At 38.6% G+C, this 22207-nt stretch overlaps 2 pseudogenes; both read left to right on the top strand.

The window, feature by feature from the left end:
* The first annotated feature begins 3308 nt into the window (after nucleotides 1-3308).
* Nucleotides 3309-5013, top strand: LOC149099613 (uncharacterized; annotated as a pseudogene).
* A 608-nt stretch (nucleotides 5014-5621) lies between these two features.
* Nucleotides 5622-7773, top strand: LOC149099612 (uncharacterized; annotated as a pseudogene).
* The last annotated feature ends 14434 nt before the right edge of the window (nucleotides 7774-22207 follow it).

Genomic DNA, 22207 nt, shown 5'->3' with positions numbered 1-22207 from the left:
TTCTTTTCATATGAATGCAATTTTCCCACCATTATTATTTTTACATTTTCTCTACCATTTGTTTCCAAGATAGCTTTAGCTTCCATGAAGGAAAATGTTTTTTTCTGAAAAGTTCATATTACACCTTTTTAAATGAGATATTACAAGCTACACTGCTTTAAGACTTGGACAAAAATTAACTTACCAATAGGAACAGTTAATTTTTAAGAAACTTTGCCCCCACTGAAGGATTTTGAGAACTTCTTTTGTCTCCTTTAGGTGACCATACAAAATACTGATGATGAGGAATTCAGTGCAAAAATGTGAGAGCACATTCTCTTAACCCTTTACAGCCCAAATTAATTTTTGCCTATTTTTAAAATTTCTATTTAAAAAGACAAAAAAATATATAAGAAATGTTATGCTTCAGGGATCACCCTCAAACTTGTCCATTATTTATTAAGTAGATGTGCTACATTTTAAGATGTTTAAAAAAATCACTAACATTGATTGACAGCTGTCATATCAAGTTAAATATTACTAATTGTGTGACATAATAAAGACAATGTTCTCATTTCACTGCTGTGGCTACTTTATCTTTTAAATGAAAATTCTGAAATCCACTTCAAATCGAAGACTGTTGTCCACTGAACATTTTGATATGAAACACATATAATGTTTGATGCCTATCTACCCCAAAAATGATTGTTTTCTTCAGTTGATTGACATCTCACGCAATTCACTTTGAAGAATAAATTGGTCAGAGTACTAAAATCAACTTATTTGAAAAAATAACTATTTTTTATCCAAGGAAATAAGTTGATATATCCTTAAAAAGTGCTCAAACAACAAGCAATGTCAGGATTGATGATATATGCAAAAACAGGGTGTGGCACAAAGTCCCAGATTGCACTCCGGGCAAAAGTAGCTTGTGCGCTTAAATTTCTTGGCATCAGAGCACACTTTGCATCTCTTCTCCATTCTTCTCCCTTTTTCAGTGGTAGGAAGATACTGAGGGAAGTGCCTTTCAACCTGCCTTTCAAACATGGGCTCAGTGGAAGGCCTCCCGCGTTTCCTCCTGGAGCAAAAGTCACCGATCAAGTCTTTGACCAGACTGATACGAAAGCTTTTCAAGTTGCGCTTTCTGTGACGTGACTCCTGCTCGAGAATAAATGCATTGAAAATAGCTCTGTCAAGAAGATCAAATAAAATTCTAATCCACCATTTTTTTCCAGACACTGGGATGGTGTAATAGGATTTCATTTGATCATTCTTATCGACACCGCCCATGTACTTGTTGTACGCAGAGATGATGGGTGGACAGGTAACTTTTTGTATTCTGCCATCTTTCTGCTTCCTGTTGATCTCTGGGAGTTGCTGAGGGGGAGCAGTGGTGTATGTGCCAGCAGCAAACACAGGTTTCTTGTCTATCCATGCAACAGCAAGCACTGGGCCTTTCATCCGCCACAAAATATCACCCCTTTTCAAGGGTTTCAGAGCTGCCTTGTCAAAGATACGAGGGAATTCTTTTCGGCCCTGTCGAAGTGTTCCACAACAAAGTATCTTGTAGTCGACATACAGATCCTCTATCAGCTTGTATGAGGTGAAAACGTTGTCACAGACTATGCTATACCAGTGCCCCTTTATTGATGCACACAGCTTGGTGACAACTGAGTAGCCCAGGCCATGTTGGACACCCTGCTGAGACTTTCCAGTATAGATGTCGAAGTCACACAAGTAGCCATTGGTGCTGTCTGCCCTACACCACATCTTTATGCCCCTCTTGATTGGTTTCATGGGCATGTACTGCTTGAGTGAGGTTCTCCCTTTATCTTTTATCATTGCCTCATCAACAGCTTGTTCACGGTGAGGATGATAATTTACCTTGAAGTTTGTCTTCAAGTCTTCAAGAAATTGACGAACCTTGAAAAGTTTGTCAAAGTTCTCATCTCCAGGTCTTGGCATCTTTGAATTGTCTGACAAATGCAGATTACTCCAGATTTCAAGAAACCTATTCCTGGGTATGATGTTGGCATAAGCTGGGACACCCAGGACCCAGTCAGATGACCAGTAATCTCGAAGACACGGAAGACAATGAATGCTCATAGCAATCAGAAAGCCTAAAAGTGCTGTCAGTTCTTGTAAGGTGACTTCAACCCATTTAGAAGGATCTTTATTTTGTTTTTCTAAAGTCTGAACAGCATACCTGTTTGTTTCCCTCACCATGTTGTTCAGCATGCGATTATCAACAAAAAGTAAAAAGAAGTCAAGAGCCGAGGCTTCCTCTGTCATAACCCTCGAAGGTCCAACAGCTCGGCTAAACAATGGCACCTCCAAATCATTGCCTTGGCTGCTCCAATCTAAGCCTTCACATTCCCAGGTCTTCCTCTACTCCCGCTTGCTTCAGTAGGATCTGCTGAATCTTCAGTGATGTCAACCGTTCGAAGATCAAGTTCTTCGTCTTCATCATCGTCAAGAGTGTCCGGTTCAAAATGTAAATCATTGCTATCTTCCTCGTCTTCATAACCTTCGAGATCTGAATCCAGCCCCTCATCAGGTATGTCAAATCCATCGTCCAAATATTCGAGGATTTCTTGCACTGTATAGTGCCTATTAGCGCTGGCCATGTTGACAAAGGCCCTTTAAATTTTCCCGGTCACGCAATAGCCAAAAATTTCAAAAAAAACCCGATCAAAAACAGTCAAAAGACAACAGAATCGAAGAGAATTACAAAAGCAAGATGGCCGAAAAACATTGAAAGCTGAGGGAAGCTTGGGTACTAAAAACAGCAAGTCCGCTGAACGAAAATTTGGCGATGCGTCTGCCATACGATATATCGTACGCTGGGCGTCAAAGGGTTAAAGTTGTTAGATAGACCAGACATGTTAACATTAGATGAAAATGCATTGGCAGAACATTTGCTTTTTATGAACGATGTAAAATTAACGTACAAAAAAGACACTTTCCTAGTAACAAGTATTTGTTAGTGTTTCTCACACATTAGTCTAAATCATGAATTATGTACTTTGACTACTCATCTTTCAAGTTAAGTTTCTGTTACAGTGGTCAGTTTTTGTATATCGAGTATTAAATTGTTGGTTTGTCGCTATTAGTCTAAGTGATGAATTATGCACTTTGACTACTCCTCTTTCATGTTAAGTTTGCTACAGAGGAGGTACGTTTCTAAAGAAACTGGTGCTGCGTCAGTGGGGAATATAACAAGATAATTTGGCTTTATCAACTGGGTTGATAATGTGTCAGTTATGGCCTAATCATCTAGGCTGAAGTAAATAACTTCATATATTTACTTTTTACCTAAAATTCACAAACCTAACAACCCAGGTCGACCTATCATCTCTGTCTGTAGTTGCCCTACTGAACTCATTTCCAGCTATTTAGACAAAATTATGGCACCTATCGTCGAATCTTTACCGTCATATGTTAAAGACAGTCAACACGTGCTTCAAATTTCTCACAATTTCAATTTCCTGGGCGAAGACAAACTAATTTTCACCATGGATATTATGTCTCTTTACACCATCATCCCAAATGGTGAAGGTTTTCTAGCCCTCAAACATTTTTTCGATTTACGCAGTGTTAAGGAACCAAGCTCAGAAACACTGCTCAGCCTGGCTGACCTAGTGTTAACACTCAACAGTTTTTCATTCGCAGACAATTATAAACAAATCAATGGCGTGGCTATGGGTACCAAAATGGTACCCAGCTACGCCAATCTTTTCATGTGCTACATTGAACACCAACTTTTTAATCAGTACAACGGTCCCAAACCTGTACTCTACCATCACTACATTGACAACTGCATCAGCGCTACCTCTTCTACCAGAGAGGACCCCCAATCAATTTATAACTGCTGTCAATTTGTTTCGTCCTGCTCTTAAATATACCTGGGAAATTTTCGATACTTCTTTAGCTTTTCTGGATATCAAAGTTTCTATCGAAGGCTGCGGTTTAGCACCAGTGTGCACTACAAAAGCACAGATTCTCGTAGTTATTTGTATTCATCTTCACATCCATCATATGTCAAGAATTCCATTCCTTATGCTCAGTTTCTTAGACTTCGTTGTCTTTGTAGAGATGACTGATTTTTCCTTAAAATCAGAGGAAATGTGTGACTTCTTCGACAAACGTGGCTATCCTGCTTCTGTTGTTCAAGTGGGCCATCATCGTGCCCAACATCTTGATTGACAGTCAGCACTAGAAATGTCACAGAAGGAAAATAATGATAGAATGCCATTCACCCTCGCATTTCGCCCTCACAACCATGCAGTAAAATCCAACATTCTAAAAACCTTTAAATTACCTCAAAATGATCCCAATACTGGTAGAATCTTTTCGCAACCTCCATTAATTTCATTCAAACATTACAAAAACAGGAAACTTTTTAGTCAGAAGTGCATTCCAAACAAGTGATCAAACCGGAACTTTTAAATGCCCATGCACACGATGCGAAACATGTCCTTTCATTCGAAACTTTGAGCGATCCATCGAGATCACTGATTATTTCACCTGTACCTCAGCCAATGTCATCTACTGCATAACTTGCACTTTTTGCCAAAAGTTATACATCGGCAAAACAGGGAGACGACTAGGTGACCGATTCCGAGCACACCTTCGTGACATGGAGAAAGACGACAAAAATGCATCTAAACCAGTTACGAGACACTTTAATCTCCCCGATCATTCTAAGCAACATATGGTAGTCTGCAGCCTTTCCCTACATCAAGGAAGAACAGAAAGCCGCAAAACTGTAGAACAAAAATTTATTTTCAAATTGGCACTCTTAATCCTCACGGTATCTATGAACGCTTTTCGTTCAACTAATGTATTCTGTTGTTTTTCAAGTTACCATGCACCAACCAATAGGGTAGCTCCATCTTTCTGTATATAAACCACACACAACCCACAATTCCTCTATTTGCTCTGACGAAGGGCTAACACTCGAAACGTCAGCTTTCTAACCTCTTTACGGTGGCCAATTCACATTATCAACCCAGTTGATAAAACCAAATTAAGTTTGCTACCGTCGTCAGTTTTTATATAACAAGTATTAAATTGTTAGTTTGTAGCACATTAGTCTAAGTGATGAATCATGTACCTTGACTACTCATCTTTCATGTTAAGTTTCTGTTACAGTTGTCAGTTTTTATATAACAGGTATTAAATTGTTAGTTTGTCACAAATTACCTAAGTAATGAATTATGTACTTTGACTACTAAGCTTTCATGTTAAGTTTCTGTTACAATTGTCAGTTTGTATAAGATATGAATATGATTCACAAAGATAATTTGAACTTTCACATACACACATTTGAACTTACAAATAAATTGTTGTTATTGTTCTTGTTGGATGACAATTTCTATACTATTATGCCCTTGAAATATCATTGTAATTATCATTGTAATTAATAGTCATGAAGAAATATTAAAACAATTTGTCTTTTTCCTCACTGCTTATATACAGAACAAAAACATTTTTGTTCATTATCAACTGTAACAAACTAAATAGTCATTTTTCATTCAGGAGCAAATGAAAATACTGCTTTTGATTAGAATAATCTCAATAAGCCTGGGTACTACTGTTGAATCACATAACAAACAAATTGGAAAATAATAGTACAAAATATGCATATTTCAGGAGTTCATGAGAACCACTCTAACAACCCCATAAAATTATTAGTTCATCTGGTAATAAGCTTTGGTAGTGACGTTTTCTTTTCTTTTGGTGACAACAAAATAAACTATTGGTTTTCTTGCATGGGTTAAGTGTGATCACCCTAGCACTTGAAGCTGGTTATAATTGAAAGCCATCTCAGCCTGGGATCTTTTGCTAACCAAGAAAAAGAAAACATAAGAAGAAAGCCTGTTTATTTATTAAGCTTCGGCCTACTATTACACATAAAGAAAAAGAAAAAGAAGAGGAAGCAAAAAAAAAAAAAAAAACAGACAGCAAAACAAAACAAAATGGCCAGGGGAGCCGCTACAGCTTAGCCAATTACAGCGGCCCCCTTAGATATAATTAAGAGACAAAATTATACAATATATATAAATCTAAATCTAGTATAGGGAGCTTAAAAGCAGCAATGCGGTGGGCACGTTAAGGTCTTAGCGGTATTGCACTTTGGGCAAATTGTCTGCCACGTCCTTATATCTTCTTGATCAAAAATATCTACAGCATTTGTATAATATTTTAGTAAGGATCTCTTAAAAGCAAGGGGTGTTTGACTGTGTTCCTTAAGATCACTGGGGAAATGATCCATATTTTACGGAAAAAAGAGACTGCCCAACTGAAGCTAAGAAAATCAACGGCAAACGAGCAACAGCATCAAAAATACAAAGAGCTGCAAAAGAAAGCGAAGGCCCTGATCCAAGAAAGCCGAGAGCATTACTTTGGATCTCTGGACTCTGACCTAGCACGCAGACCTAAACGCTTTTGGTCTATATTCAGACTCACCAACAAATCACGCAACTTTCCAGAGTTTATGTCATCTTGTGACCTGAATGGACCGGGTAGTCAAGTGTCAATGCCTAGACGGATTGCAGATTTGTTCAACTCGTACTTCGCGTCTGTATTCTCTGTTCCTTCAGAGGTCCGGGGGCATCCAGCACGGCCATCGCCTTTAGATGGGCCCCTATTTGTTGACTTACAGATCTCAGTCACAGAGGTTTTGGCCTATTTAAGGCAGCTGGATGTAAATAAGGCAATGGGTCCTGACGGAATCCCTTCCCGTCTATTAAAAGAAACCGCTGAACAAAATCGCACCATCTCTCACGAAGCTGCTCAACAAATCAACAAATCAACAATTGTTTGGCAAGTGACTCACCCCGCTACAACCCTTTAACCCGCAAAACAAAATTTAATCAAGTAAAAACTCCAAAAAAAAATGGAAAGAGTGTCTAGAAATATGTATTGCAATAATAGCCGATAATATATGGTACTACCTACCCCCACCCCACCCCAGAAAAAGGGTCTTGAAACTACATAACACATGCTGTTTTCAGCTCAGTACACATATGTGAGAAACCTGCATCTCTGGCATACCAAGAGAGAAAACAGTTACAGGATAAACATATAATTCCATAAAAAACTTGCAGGAACAAATGCAAATGCAGGAACAAAAAATAAAGTTTCTTTCCAATATAAAGCCCAAGTGAACGCAAATATGTTTCTAGTTTATGACAAGTCTTTGCTATTTTTTTCTGTGCCAACAATTTTCTGAAATGAAAATGGAAATACCTTGACCACTGCAATGCCTTTTTAATGTGATGACTAGCAACCATTCAAGTTGTTTGTTCAAGTGTTTAAATTAAGTTTCAACATTGTTCCAAAATGGAGAAGATTTTAAGTTCCCAGGTTAAGTGAAACTACCCCCAAGAAATACTAGCCATAAATTTCCTTACAAAAAAAAGAAACCCTGAAATCGTGAATTTCAAACCCCCTAAAAAATCGTTTGCACAGCATCACCTTCACCACGGGATATCCCCCTCCTTTGGGGTGTGCCATTAGCGTGAACAGGCAATAAATAACTGTATCCTTCTGTGTTTAATTCTACTTCCATTCCTTCAATATTTTTTGCTAATGGTGATGCTAAAGTAAAACAGAAACAAACAGTGAGTTATCAGTTATAAAATAAATAAGTGTTAACTTTTCCTCTAGTTACAAATTATAGAATGGTGATATGAGTTTCAATGTATATAATATTACCTTGGTCTGCTTGACTAGTCACTTCATCAGTTCCTGCTGCTGAGGATCTGAAAGACAAAAAAAAGAAAGAAAGTTTTGAGATTGGTCAACTTAAGTATTAAAATACATTTACTCTTGGATGATTTTATTGCGAGTCAACAATTAGGTTTTAATTTTCTTAATGTGATGACTAGCAACTATTGTTCAAGTCTTTTTAACTTTTGATATTATCCCTGAGTGGAGAAGATCATATATTTTTTTACATTGTGATTTAAAATTGACATTGGAAATTCCTTTTGAATGCACCTTTCTTTGACTTCTTATTCCTTAAACCAAAACCTATAATAGGAAAAACCATACCTGTTTAGTGAAAATTGAAATTGTATGCTTATGGATATTAAAGGCAATAGTGGATACACAGGAGGCTAGAGAAATGATATTTACAAAAATTGTGTAAACTTTTATTCACATTTTTTTCTCTACAAATATTACTGGTAATTATACCTATCGACTATGAATTTATAGGAGGGGTAGGTCAGTCAGATAATTTTGACAAGTTGTCACATGACAATTGTATTGTTCATAGACGTGACTATGTTCATAAAATGTATTTTATTCTCAAGTAAAAAATACTAAATAAATATGCTTAAGTATGTACATTTTTGTACTCACACTCATCTAGTTTCTTGAGGGCATCTTGAAACCATGCCCTTGAAATATGTACAGCTGAAACTTGTATTCCACTTGCACAAAACCAAATACAGTTTGTGCAGCCAATGCATTGCTGTCTTACAAAAGACCATATGGCTGCTTCTGTCACACCATTTGTATCTGTCTTTGCATCTTTGCAGTAATCCAAAAACTCTGGATGAACTGCCATTGTTTCTCGACATTGACAACTTTATGGTGTGTACAAGTTGTCAAAAAAGAGTTAGACCTTCCAAAGAATAGGGAACAAAAATAATGGTAACTTTTTTTCGTACTTAATTGACTTAAAAGTCTTGGGATAAAGGGGTGAGTAGTGCAGTGTGTACAAAATATACATCCAGTTACTGGCAAGAAGTCATTAGTTAGCTTAATATGTAAAGACATCCCCAAGATGCCACCAAATTGCCTTAGTTCCCAAAGAGATGATTAAATTGAGTAGAAAGGTGTGGTGTTTTAACATCAAAAAATACCTTACTTTTTGGGCCTTGCAGAGCAACATTGGTAATGTTTCTTGCTGTAGTGACTGCACATTTGATGAGCCACGGCCAGATGAAGAAGTAGGAGAGCAATCATTGTGGTAATCACCACAGCCAACACATGATGGGAGTATTGGGTTCAGAATTTTATCAAGAACCAATGTATACATCTCCAAACTGACCACGTCCAAAATCCATGATCAATAATATTTGTAAGACAATGTCAGCTTGCACTCAGGTGGTCTCAATAAAAAAGAAATTGCCAGTGGACATGCAATTCATTCCTTGTCAATTTACTTATTGATTAGCAATTATTGTTATATTCAGTTGAGACTTAATTTGGAATATTTGACTAGTGCATTTATTGTAATGATTGTTAAATCATTCAATTAGCATGAAATTGAACTTCATACCTTTTTAGCACAGTACATTAATGTGTACATTCATTGGGTGCAAATGTCTACTTTTAAATTTTCACAGGTGTTTTCAATCTCTTCAGTCAGTTGGTGATAACAGGCCTCGTCATGTCTATCTTTGATCGCCTTATAGACGTGAGAGGTAACCACCCAGATGCTCTCATGTGCATCTCTCATTGCTTTGTGAAGTGAAGTTTCTGCCTTCTCAAGGTCTACACCATTTAAATGAGGCTCCAATTTCTCAAACTTAATTCTGAACCACCTTGACTTGGTCCTGAAAATGATGAATCAATCCAAGAATAAAAATTTAAAGTCTTCCTTTGATATATACTATATGAGTTAAGTTACATTATTGACAGATTTGAAAATTATTTAAACTGTAGAGTATTTTAATACTATTTTCAAAGCCACCCTCCCCCACTAATTTTGTACTTATTCAACTGTTTTAAAAAATCAACCTTCACTTGATGTAGATATTTTACTTGATTCAACAAGATAAAGATTTATTGAAATACTCTCAACCAAGATTAAGATAAATTGCATTTGTGAAAAGTTATTCTCAACTGGCATAAATCATGACTGTGTCAATTATGAGGCTATTATTCCAAGAAATATGACCACTGTTGGCCATGTACATCGAATGGATCAGGGCCGCATTCCCAAGCAACTCTTGTACGGAGAACTAGTACAAGGAAAAAGGCCGGTAGGATGACCGAAGCTCCATTTCAAGGATGTGGTGAAGAGGGACATGCAGGCCATTGGTCTTCCAATCGATTTGTGGGAGACTCTTGCCAGTGACAGGAGTGCATGGAAAACAAATTGCACTGAAGCCCTGCGAGAGTGAGAAAAGCTTCTGCACATCACAGTGGATACCAGGAGAGAACGTCAGAAGGCCAGGGCCCTTACTCCACCCACTGATTCCACTTATGTCTGTGGTTCTCGTCACCGCATCTGCTGATCAAGAATCGGACTCCAAAGCCACATCAGAAAATGTTTAAGGAAATACACAATTACTAACACATGCAAAAATTATGGACTAGATTGTCTGATAATGCCACCAACCAACCATGACTGCTGTCATCAGGACTTTTAGCTGGAGAATCATCCTCAACCGATTCTACTTCAATCGCCACCATTTTCCATCAACGATGCAGTGCCTCAAAGCATGCTCAGCATTACCAAAACCATGCACCATGCAGTCAGTCAGTTCACAGGAGGGGACATGTCGCTGCAACACATTCCTGGGACATGTTCCCACAACATTTTCATGTGTGTGCAAATGTTGTGATTTTGTCCCTGCTCCATGTCCCTGCTACACGTCCCTCCTACATGTCGCCTCAGTGTGCACTACACATGTTTTTGTCACTGCAACATGTTCCTGCAACATGACCTCGTGTCTGGCCACTTTTACAGCGATGAAATGCTGCTAATCTTTTACTTCATTCTTTTTCTTTTACTTTAAACAATAATTTTAGAAAAGGGAGTTTTATGTAGACAAGGAAGGTAAGCCTCACTGTTTTGAATCATTCAAAGTAGTCAGTTTGTGAGTCACTGTGCGAAGTAGCTCATGTGCGATGGGAAAACCACTTTCAGAAAAGATTACGAGTTTGAATAAAGATAAGTTTACATAAATTCTTCAGCTTTTTCTATGTTTTATATTTTTATCAAAGGAATTGTCATGTTTTTAGTTTTTTTCTGTAAATTTGGTTATTGCTTTTATTTTATTTGGTGGGTTCTAAAGGAGCTGTTTGTTTGGTTTATCGGCCTAGTCCCTCGGTGCATTCATGTTTTTAGTTTTTTTTTCTGCATTCTGTGCATTGTATTGTTGGTTATTGCTTTTATTTTATTTGGTGGGTTCTAAAGGAGCTGTTTGTTTGGTTTATCAGCCTAGTCCCTCAGTGCATTCAGGTGAGAGCAGTGCTGACTGTTTGTTGGCCTTGTGTTCGTCCCACAAGTCGAATAGTCCAGTACAAATGAAAAATTATTCAGACTTAAAATGATTGACTCTCCACTTTGCGCCTTTTGTCAAACAGAAGTCGGGTCCCCTGAGCACTTATTCTTTCATTGCAATGTAACAAAATCTTTCTGGCAGTTGCTTTGTTCCTGGATTTCTAAAAAAAGGTAATCTCAACATCCTTAACACTAGAAAATGTTATCTTTGGAGTATTCAATGTCGCAGAGGACTTTCATATTCTAAACCATATTATTTTATTAGCTAAATATTATATTTATAACTCTAATTTAAATATCATACATCCTTCTCTAAAGGTCTTCATAGCCAAGGTTAAAGCAACTTGCCAGATTGAACGGAAAATTGCAGCTAACAGCAATAAATTGGTAAAACATAAAAAATGGAACAAATTTCTACCTTGCTTCAGTTAGTTTAGTTTATGTTTTGTGATGATGTATGTAGAGAGCTATTTATATTTACATTGTAATAGGCTTCTTTTCCTCCCCTTTTCTTTTTTTTTTGTGTGTATCCCTTTTTAATGTAAAATTGTAAAACTAGCATTACAGTATCGCTTTGCTTGTCCATTGCACAACTTACAAATAAAAACAAGGAAATACAAGAAAAAGGAACAGTTCGGTCTGAAATTCATGCTATTTGCATCCCTGGATTCTCTTAAGTTTCCTGTCAGAAACAAGGTGGATCTCCAGGGCAGTACATTTGGCCTCTCTGTGTAGGAGCTGAATCAGGAGATACAAGGGCAGCTGTCCATGTCTGGAGGCTTGGCAGTTGAGGCCATGGTGCCACCCCTCGAGGTCGTTATTTGTCCTCGTGGCTTTTTTAAACACAGTCTGGTCTGACGGGCTCCAGTTGATCCAGTTGCTGGACACATACTTGGTGAGGGGCTGCAATATGACAGTAGCTTGGTGCTGGAGGCGGTTAAACATTATGATAAATAGGCAACTAAGATAACTTAATGATAGTTACCTTAGGCCTAACTGTGCATTGCCAGTTAGTGGCATTTGCTCTGCGACCTTTGATGTTGTAGCAGTAGCCCCTTTTGTCTATCAGCTTCAGTCTGCCTTTTGTAGTGAAGTCTTCCGGGATTTGGAAGGTGGCAGCAAAGGAAGAGTCGTTCTCTATGGCTGTGGGTAGTGGCTCAAGGATAGATGATTCATCAACAGCAGGATCAGCAAAAACGTGCTTGGATTCTGCTTGGAAGTGACTGGGGGTGAAATGACCATGGTGAGGGGGGTAAGGGTTTGTGGTGATGCGGTTTGGCATTAATTTTTGGTGCGGTTTTGCAGAAATCTTTATTTTAACCTGCAGTATTGTGGTTTTATAAGACTAAGCCGTTTGTGGTTTTCATAAATTTTTGATCGTGGTAATTGGTGAAAAAGAGTCTGCAGCTGTCTGTGCTTTCCAGTTATGACAGTTATTACTCGGAACCTGATGCTTCCAATGACTTTTGATCTATTCTTTATATTTTGCAAGGGACCATTGTTGTGCAAGCAGACTTTACTGTTTGTAATTTCTGCTTTTTCCAGTTAATAATTGCCACGATTAACCATTTTATCCAATGATACATCCACTTGTTGACTTTCCGGGCTGGGAATCTTTCACTTGGATTTCCTACAGTATTTTGCCATGGCCTCGTGCGGGACAATGTCTGCTGAGTAAGAAGCGGTTATAAATTGTGTGGGCATATTCTACGAGGAAGGAAAAGGAGGAGAGAATTTTAGAAAGAAGAACAAATTTTGGTGTAAAGTCAGGAAGAGCGAGAAGCGTCTTGTGAAAATACAAGACATCCTTTGATAAGTAATATCGCACTCTAATTGCAAGTCAGTAATGAAAATGAACTCCAAAGCTAATCCTCAAGCTTTCCTGGAGGACAGTATTCTATAGCTTAGCCCCCAATATTTTGCTGGATTATTTGATGGCTTTGATGGTCTTAATGTGTATAGTATTCAGTATTGACCAGAACACCAGAGTGATCCAGAGCTTCTGTAAGTGCTTATAGGAGGTCACTTACGAGGGCTTAGACCATATTAGGTCGAAATTTTAAGTTACCCCATGATTTGGATGTTTTATTCAATCTGAAAAGTATCAATTTCAAGAAAAAAATCCAGCACTTTTGTCTCTTGCAGTATTCCCAGGGGTCCCCAAGGAATGCAATGTTACAACGCCTTATTGTCCAGAGTTTCTGCTCTATTAGTATCAAGTGGTCACTTAGGGAAGGTTAAAAACAAAAGAAAATTTCAGCCCTGAAAATGGTCGCGGTCACTTATGAAAGGTGGTCGCTTTTCTGTTCTGAAATCATAAACTTGTTTCTTGACTTTCTTTTCAACTAAAAGTAACCAAAATTTGCCCAAATACCTACTTTCTGACTAGAATCTTCAGCATCAGGAGAGCAGGAAACAAGGTTTGGTTGAAGTTGCAGCACTGATTTTCTTGTACAAGGGAGGAACTACCAGTACCCTGAGTTTATTTGCAGGCTCTGATGAAGAAGATGGAAGTACTGACAGGCCTGTCAAAGAAAGTTGCTATAAGCAGCCGGTAGGTATCTCAGCGAGTTCAAAAGTGTTGTGTATGTGTGTGATGCTCAGACAAATTCAATGAAGATTTGCACCAATTTGAAAGCACACACTTTCTCAAAGCAATTGGCTGCCTATACGAAGCGTTTTCTGTGCATAACAAAGGTGTACGTTATACTGTTAAGTGTCATTGTCTGAGAAAGTGTTCCAGGGGCCAAAAGTTGTGGTCAACCGATTTGGCTGAAACTTGGCACAGAAGTTGGGTGCAATGAGATATTTCAAAAGCCAATTTGGCTCACTTCTCTGACTTTTAGTTTTGGAGTTTCAGGGGGAGTCTCATTTTGCCCTTTGAGCACCAAAAACCAAGGTTTTCAGGGGACATTTTGAAAGTGCCATAAAACCTAATTGGTAAATTGTACTTCCAAATGAATTTGACCATGAACTCTACTATAATAAAGCTTTTATTTCATACATGTAACTTTGTCCTTGAGTTATTGGACAGAGAGGAGCCTGGGACTAGAGTTTGGCAAAAATTGATATCAAAATTACAACCCAAAATTGCCATTTTTCAAAACATCAGTGTATCTACCTGCCTTCTTGCATAACTTCCGTACCTATACCATTATTTACTTTAGTGACCCAGTTATCAAAATCAGTGGAGAAAAATTGGCTTATCAAAGTTTGTTGAAGTTTTGCCACAAACACTCCATGCCCTTCTAAGGCCATTCAAAATGGAATTTTGTGCATAATTCATGCCATAAACAAACCAAATTGCTGACATAAAGCCCTTATTCTGTACTTGGTGAGAGAAAATGAATTGTTAAAGCCAAATCAGTTTCATTGTTCAGAAATACTGTGATTCTTACCTTACAATTGCTCTTAAAAGGCCTTTGATTAGCACAACAAACACCCTGACTTCCCAAAACAAGGATTAATGTTTTCTTTTAAAACTTAGTACCCATCAAACAGCACAAATGATGAAGGCCTAACCTACATATAATTATCTTTTTAAACGATGCTTGAATATTTCATTGATTTATATTCAGTTTCAAGTCGTAATTCTTCTCCATTGTTCCAAGCATGGAAAATCTGCATATTTTGTCAGGGCTGATTTTTTATATGATTACAAGATAAAGTTAGCTTAACAAAAACATTCGTTAGCATATAATCTATGCCTGTTGACAGCCTGCATAGTTTTTGTAAATACCCACCAGTAAAGGAGCATGACCATGCATACATAGATATATTACAAACAAATGAGCTGCAGTTTATAGCAATGTCGATGTGACCCGTTATTTGAGAGTCCTTTAGAGCGGAGTAAATGAGACCATCCATCAAGAAGGAATGCACAGTTAGGAAAGCTGGATAGTAAAACAAAAAGCTTTTGTTGCAAATACATTAACCAAACGAGGCCTTGCATTGAGATGATGCATCAACTGGCCTGCCATTTTGGATGAAAGAGCGGGGACTGGACCAAGGTCCCATTCTTCTTCTGTTTCGCGGTTATGTTTTGTCAGGTGTAAGAAATTCGAGGGTAATTTCACGATGGCACTGTTCCTTTGGAGGGGTAAGCAATCAGTGTGGTGCCACGTCATGGGCTGCGCACGAAACAGGAATGGTTCCTTTGTTGTCCTGCGAGATAGACATGACTGAATGGTTCAAGGAAAAGTACAAGGGGTCAGGTGTGTCCGGGGCAAGAGGAGGACCTGGTCATACCAAAGCTACAGGTGATTTAAAATATCAGTTAGAGATCATACACGTACACAAATGGCTTTTATCGCGATCCAGTGGACTCTTTTTATTGAACAGAGACCATGATATTTTACGATTTTGTCGTCTCAAATTGTTTATTTCCCAAAGGAATTTACTTGGTTCTTGTGAAGAGAAACTAACTTTTAAAGTGCCACTAAGATCAAATTTTCGCATTCTAATAAAATTGCATTTTTCGAGACCTAGTATTGCCCTAACTTACCTGTTCAAACCGTTTTTCAATCAGAGGACAGGAAGTCTGTTTTTTCGTGGGATATTTTTTTATCTTTTGCTGTCCGCCGTTAATAAAGTCTGTTCCAACCGCGTAGCAAGGGGCTCGGAAGCTAGTTAGCAGAAATGACGTCAGATTCTCAACTCAAAGACCAGCACATGGCTAATCTTCATAGTGGAAAGCTTATAAACATTGTTCCCGCGGTAGCCTAAAGAAAATGTCAGGCCGTCGATGTGTCGTACAAGGATGCAACAATACTCCCAATCTTGAAGAGGGTATTTCAGTGCACATTAGTCCTAAAAACAAGACGGTATGCGACGAATGGGCAAGATTCGTGAGAATGCATCGAGCAAATTTCACTCCTCAAGGACAATTCATGGTTTGCTTTGAACATTTTGGAGAAGAGTGCTTCGAAAGGAGCCTTCACGTCAAAGCTTCTCAACGGACACTTTGTCCAGGCTCTATTCCAACTATTTGGATGAAACAAAACTCCCAAGAGCCGTGTTCCTTGAGATCTGTGTGAACCCGTAAGAAGGTAAGCACTCGCTTCTTGTTGTTTTGATGTTTTATATATATCCAGCACTCTCCAGCTAGTTGTATTTCTGATTTTCAAAATGCAATCTTGTCCCTTATTTTGCAACTTGAGTGAACTCTGAATTTAAAAATATAAAAGATGAATGAACATTAGAAAAGGACAATGATCAATAACCGGGAACTTTGCCATAACTTTTACCGTGATAAAAATCGCTCTGTACCCTTCACCATTTCACATCATATCGTGTTATCTTTGAAAACTTACCAACATTTTTCTTTCGTGTAGGTTATCAATGACCTACTTTGCTCTCCTGGAGATGAGACATCGTCTTCTGATCGACAAGAAATAGAAGTAGATCAGTCGAGCTATGCTTCTGGTAGTACGATAGATGAAGAGGATTGCAGTCTCCAAGTAAGGCTCTAGATCTAGTGTGATCATTTATGGGAATACCGGTTTTTTTTTTGTAAACAAGGTCATGCAAACATTTTTTGAACTATATTTGTCTCTAGAATTACACGCTCAGTTCCACTCTTCCACTATCTGTTCCCACATCATCCTTATCTGCTTACAATGAAGACGTTGTAAGTTTCCCTGTTGTTTAGAGATGAGACTGGTATTGTTCAATACTGTTTGAATATATTTTGTGAACAAATTTCTTTGCTTGCAGAATGATTCAAGTGCCCAGGTAGCTGCTTCTGGTACTTTACCAACTGTCTTGCCAATGATGACAAGTACTCCAAACAGGGTATTTATAAATGTATATGGCTGTTATCAGACAAGTTTTTTAATTAACACAAGTTATTCCTATTATGTTGCTTTGGAAAACATTCCTACCTCCCTGAAAGGTAGATTCCCTACCCACTGGTAAAATGAGCTCAGCTTCATGCTTTCTCAAAAAACAATATATTTTTGATGCTAGATATTTGGAAAGTTAACTTGAAACAACACATCTTTGTTTCCAGAATGTTACCAGTGGCCAGATACCTACCTCAAGTTTCACAGATGAGAACTATCTGGGGGAACTGGTGGTGACTGACACTTCCAGTGAGGTATAATTTAATATAGATCTTGGAAGAGAGGGTCATGTCATTCATTTTAGTATTACATCTCTCCCATTTGTTATTTTCATACTTTTCAGGTACCTGATGTAGAAGATATCACTTCAGAGACAACAAATTATTCTGGTATAAAAGTGTTTTGATGGTGCGTGACCTATTGACATGTTTAACTTAATTGGCTTGGAGGCGTTCAGAGTGGATATATATTTTGAAAGCATCAGATTTCCAGTGGCCAAGAGTGCGGATTTGCGCATCTGAGAAACCCTTATAAGCCACGAGTGAAGCAGCACCAGTTCAAAAGCTGTTGCCTTTGTGTTGACTGGTGTCAAGGCCACAAAATTGTAAACACCAGGAAGGTTTGGTGTTAAACTGATAGACTGTAATCAGTTTAAGGTTTTGTTGGCAAAATAACAGTCCCGTGAGGGCCACTCATGATTTGCAGTACTCTACCAGAGATTTAACGGGACAAAATGGCAGTGTCCTCACAGTCAATTAAGATTTCAAAGGGTTTCCTGTCGGTATTGTGCTTAAATGCAGTAATGATGATCTTAATCATTTGTGGTTGGCCATTGTTTACCAAAAATTTGAAATCATTAAATTGTAATACACAATCAGTATGAGCGCCACTCTTAGCCGCCAGTTCACCAACACAAAAGAAGCTGTAAAAAGCTAACAGGAACATGGCTGAGTAGAGACAATGTTGAAAAGCTGAAGAAGTGGTGTGTTGGAGAGATTGAATAAGCTCATGCAACACCAGTCGAGTAATAGGTAAATGAAAGTCAGCCAAACACTGGTGGCTAACAGCCATTAACAACTTATGAATCAAAAAAGACTTAGTTGGGTTGATATAACCCTTGATCTTGTGGATGTAACTTATACCTGAAAAATAAGTAATTGTAGAAGGTGCGAGTTTCTTAGTGGATGGGTAAGAGATAAAGAGGGCTAATTGGGAAGAAGATAAAGGTAGCTGGGGGGTTGATGGCCCATAGAAACAATCATAAAATATCTGAAAAGACCCCCATGCCCTCTGGTACGCTTTTTTGCTGCCGGCTGTTAGAGCTGAGCCTAATAAATCTCTCAAATGAGTGACCAACTCTCTGGTAGAAGGTTTGCTGGCACTGGTGTTGGGAATTCGTCTGCTTGTGGCACTATTTCCTTGAAGTTCTTGACCTGAAAGTGAGAGATGTAATCAGCTTGGCTTTTCTGCAAGCCGTGAACATGCCGGGCACGAAATAAAATATTGTAATGTAGACAATTAAGAACCAAGCCACGTAGAAGAACCATGACTAACTTATGCTTAGAGGTCTGCTTATTTATAATATCTACTAGGACAGCGTTATCTCTGAAAAATAGCACGTAGCGATTGGTCATACTAGACCCCCATATGTGGGCAGCTAAAACAATTGGAAAAAGCTTGAGGAAGTAATGTTGAAACTGTGCCATGCAGCCGGAAAGGCGCCACCAAACCAATGCTTTCCAAACACTGCACCATAACCTTTAGATGCCGTGGCATCTGTATGTAATTCAAGTGTAGAGGAAGTTTCCCAGCAGTCCAACAGAAAAAATGCCCTTCCATTAAAATTATCTAGAAATATTAACCACATATGGATATCATGTTTAGATTCTCTGTTTAAACGGATGTGGTGATAAGGGCTTGTTAGACTGCTGGTAAGGTCAATTAAGCGGTGTGAAAAAACGCGGCCTGGGATGACAGCAGAACAACAGAAGTTTAACAGGCCAAATAAAGACTGCAGTTCATGTACAGTGACGGAGTGTTTCTTGTGAAAGTGATGTAGTGAGGTACAACACTTGGTAAGCTTGTCTAATGGCAACCTGGCCTCTTGCCACACAGAATTGAGCCCTATACCAGCAAACTATAAAGTGGTATTCGGTCCTACTGTTTTGTCCTGCGCCATTGGGACTCCAAGAAAGTTGCACATATCAAGAAACTTACGAAGGTCTTCGCTGCATTTAACTCTACTTGGTGCAATAAAAAAAAGTTGCCTAAAATATGCAAAACGGCAGAGACATGTAAGTGTTGCATGGCAAGCCACTCTAAAGAAGAACTGAACTTTTCGAAAATCGCACAGCTATACCTTAGTCCCATAGCAAGACAATGATCAAAATAGTAATCATTTACCCATTTGGGTGAATACAGCAAACAAATTGACCATACCCGTAGCACAGAAAATAACCCTGTATATGAATTAGGAAAGATTAACCAAACAGTAACATACCAAGGAACTCTGAATGTGTATGACTGCATAAGTGAGGGTACGTATAATTCCTCTCATGCTCCTGAAGCCAGCGAAATTCAACTTGACTGAACCTCTGTAATATTTAACTTGTCGACAGCTCAGGGGAATCCCCGGAGTACAGCAACAATTTTTGATATTCAGAAACCAATTAAAACCATTGTTCTTTTCGTTTGTTTATCCCTTCCCACTGAACTTTGCTAGTTAATTTAATGTTACAGCTTTTCTTGGCCGTAATCGCATCTGTGGTTGTGGTGTCTGTGGTGTTTCGCTATCCCTTACGGGCACCCCTCCACTTTCTGGTCCCTGATCTTGTTCCATGGCATTTGGATCATCTTCATCTTCTCCTATGGTAGAGCATGAATGTCTTCATAAGACAACAATGCCTGCACCGTGGACATTTCTGTCTGTAATTCTTTGCCCAATTCCTCCCTACAATTAGGACAAGGAATCCCACAATTGTAACACAATGGAAAGTTGTCGTACCAGGAGGCAGTTGATGGATCATTAACCACGTAGGCGGTGGCACTTTCCCTAAGGCAAGGATTCTTCCTCCTCCAGGGATCCTGGCACCATTGAACCAATTCTTTGGTGGCTTGTTCTCCAATTACCCAATTTCCAGTGGCTACCTTAGCTTCTGTCTCCAGCACTTTTTGTTGCAAATGGTTAAAGCCTTTCACTTCCAGCAGCTTGCACAGGAAATTCGCAACCACCTTGTGCATACCATGAGTGAACTTCACATGATCAAGTTTACCTGTATGCGAGCGCTGACTAATACAGCCAAAAAAAGCAGAAATTGCCACACAGCAATGTTATAAAGAGGATGAAGAAAGGACAATGGATTGTTCAAAGGCATGATGAACACATCTGTACTGAATAATATCCTGAAGGGACGGTATTCGAAGTGACTGTCACATCAACGCACCATGTTTGGGAGTGACGTTTTCCAGCACCAGTTGCCGCACCAATCAGATGTGCACTCTTGTAATTCGCACGGCAACGTGAGAAATGAACACAAGGTGCTGTTGTGTTTATCAGAATCCATGATGGCATTCTGTTTGAATCAGTCAAGCGATCATCCTTCTGGAAAATCATCCGATTGAAAAAAGCGTCTTCCAGAAGACATCAATAATTTACTTGACATGGCCATATTTTCTTTTTCTTGCCAGTCCCGGCTATGGTCGGTCCATAAGGTTCGAAAAGACCCACTGTTAGAAGGTGTGAGTGCCTTCTTCGGACAACTCATGCGAACGACCAATGTAGAACTACAAACCAAACTGGGGGAAATATCTCCCTCAAGGTTAAGAGGATGGCAACCAGGTGAAGAGAAAACCAGTCAGCTGTTGATCCTAGTTTCTTCTAGAATAAAAACCCTCAAACAAAAGCAATTGATCAGGGAGGACTGTAACCCAATAGTGCCATCCCTTGTCATCAAGAAGCATGAGAAATATATCGAGGAAAAAGACAGGGTTAATATTTCACTGTTTGTCCGTTGCTGGCGTTGCAAAAGTCGCTGCCAGTACTGCTCAAAAATGTTCAGACATGGTCCCAATGTTGGAAACTTCAGAACAGAGTAAGTGGAAGTGCTTATTTGTTAAGGCGGCTCTGTCCATTATTGCACATGAGATAAAATATCACAATTGACCATTAGACATGGTAGAATGATAATTTTTTACCATTCTGTTCTTATCGATACTTGTACTACTGTTTTACACGTGTTAGGTGAAACTTGGTCGAGCATTATTTCAATATTGATTTAACATTTTGTTTCAGTGATTGGCTCTTGTATGTTTGTAGTATAGGTAAAAGGCTACCTCCATACAATTATTAAAATCCAATCCATTTCAATCAGATGTTAACATTTTTTTGAAGAGCTCGTTATTGAACCAAATAATGAAGTCTACATTGCAATAACTAACTTGAAATATTTTCAGTAGGAATTCTTGCCTGGGTTTCACCGTATACTCTACCTGTTTCTAAATATTTGCACTGCCAAAAACAAAAACAAAAGCAGGAAACCACTTGTAGCTACATGTAGTTCAGTAGAAAAAGAATCATTTACTGTAAAAATTTTACTATTTCATCCTTCAATTTTGCTTGTTCATGCTCTATGACATTTTTAAGCCAAATGTCTTCACACCAGGAGAGGCACAAGACCCAGACATCTTCCCTCCACTGCTGGCTAATGCTATATTTTAGGTCAACTGATAAATTTTTCTGATTAATTCCTGTTTTGACCTAACTAACCAAAAGAAATCATTTCTAACATGACTTCACCTTTTTCGGAGGTACTGGAAAATATGATAGCACAGATGATGGTAGTGATGCTGATGACAATGATGACAGTGACAACAATGATCTTCAGTCTACTGGTGAGAACTGTGATGCTGAGGGAGAAAGCAGTAGTGATGAGGACCATGTAAACCTGATGCAGTGCTTGACAGATGTCGACTTTCCAGATAGTGAGCAAGATTGAGATAATGAGCATAACGCAAATGAAGCAAAGAATGTCAGTGGAGATCAAGGCCATGTTATGGCTAATGAGAATGACCCATATAATGAGGATCAAGGAAATGAAAGTGAAGAGTTATTCTCTGCATCTGAGGAGCACTTGAA

Source organism: Orbicella faveolata, unplaced genomic scaffold, assembly GCF_042242905.1.
Source record: "Orbicella faveolata isolate gen_17 unplaced genomic scaffold, um_ofav_v1 contig_46, whole genome shotgun sequence".
Lineage (NCBI taxonomy): Eukaryota > Metazoa > Cnidaria > Anthozoa > Scleractinia > Merulinidae > Orbicella > Orbicella faveolata.
The sequence above is the reverse complement of the archived record's forward strand: the minus strand, read 5'-3'. Positions and strand labels throughout refer to the sequence as shown.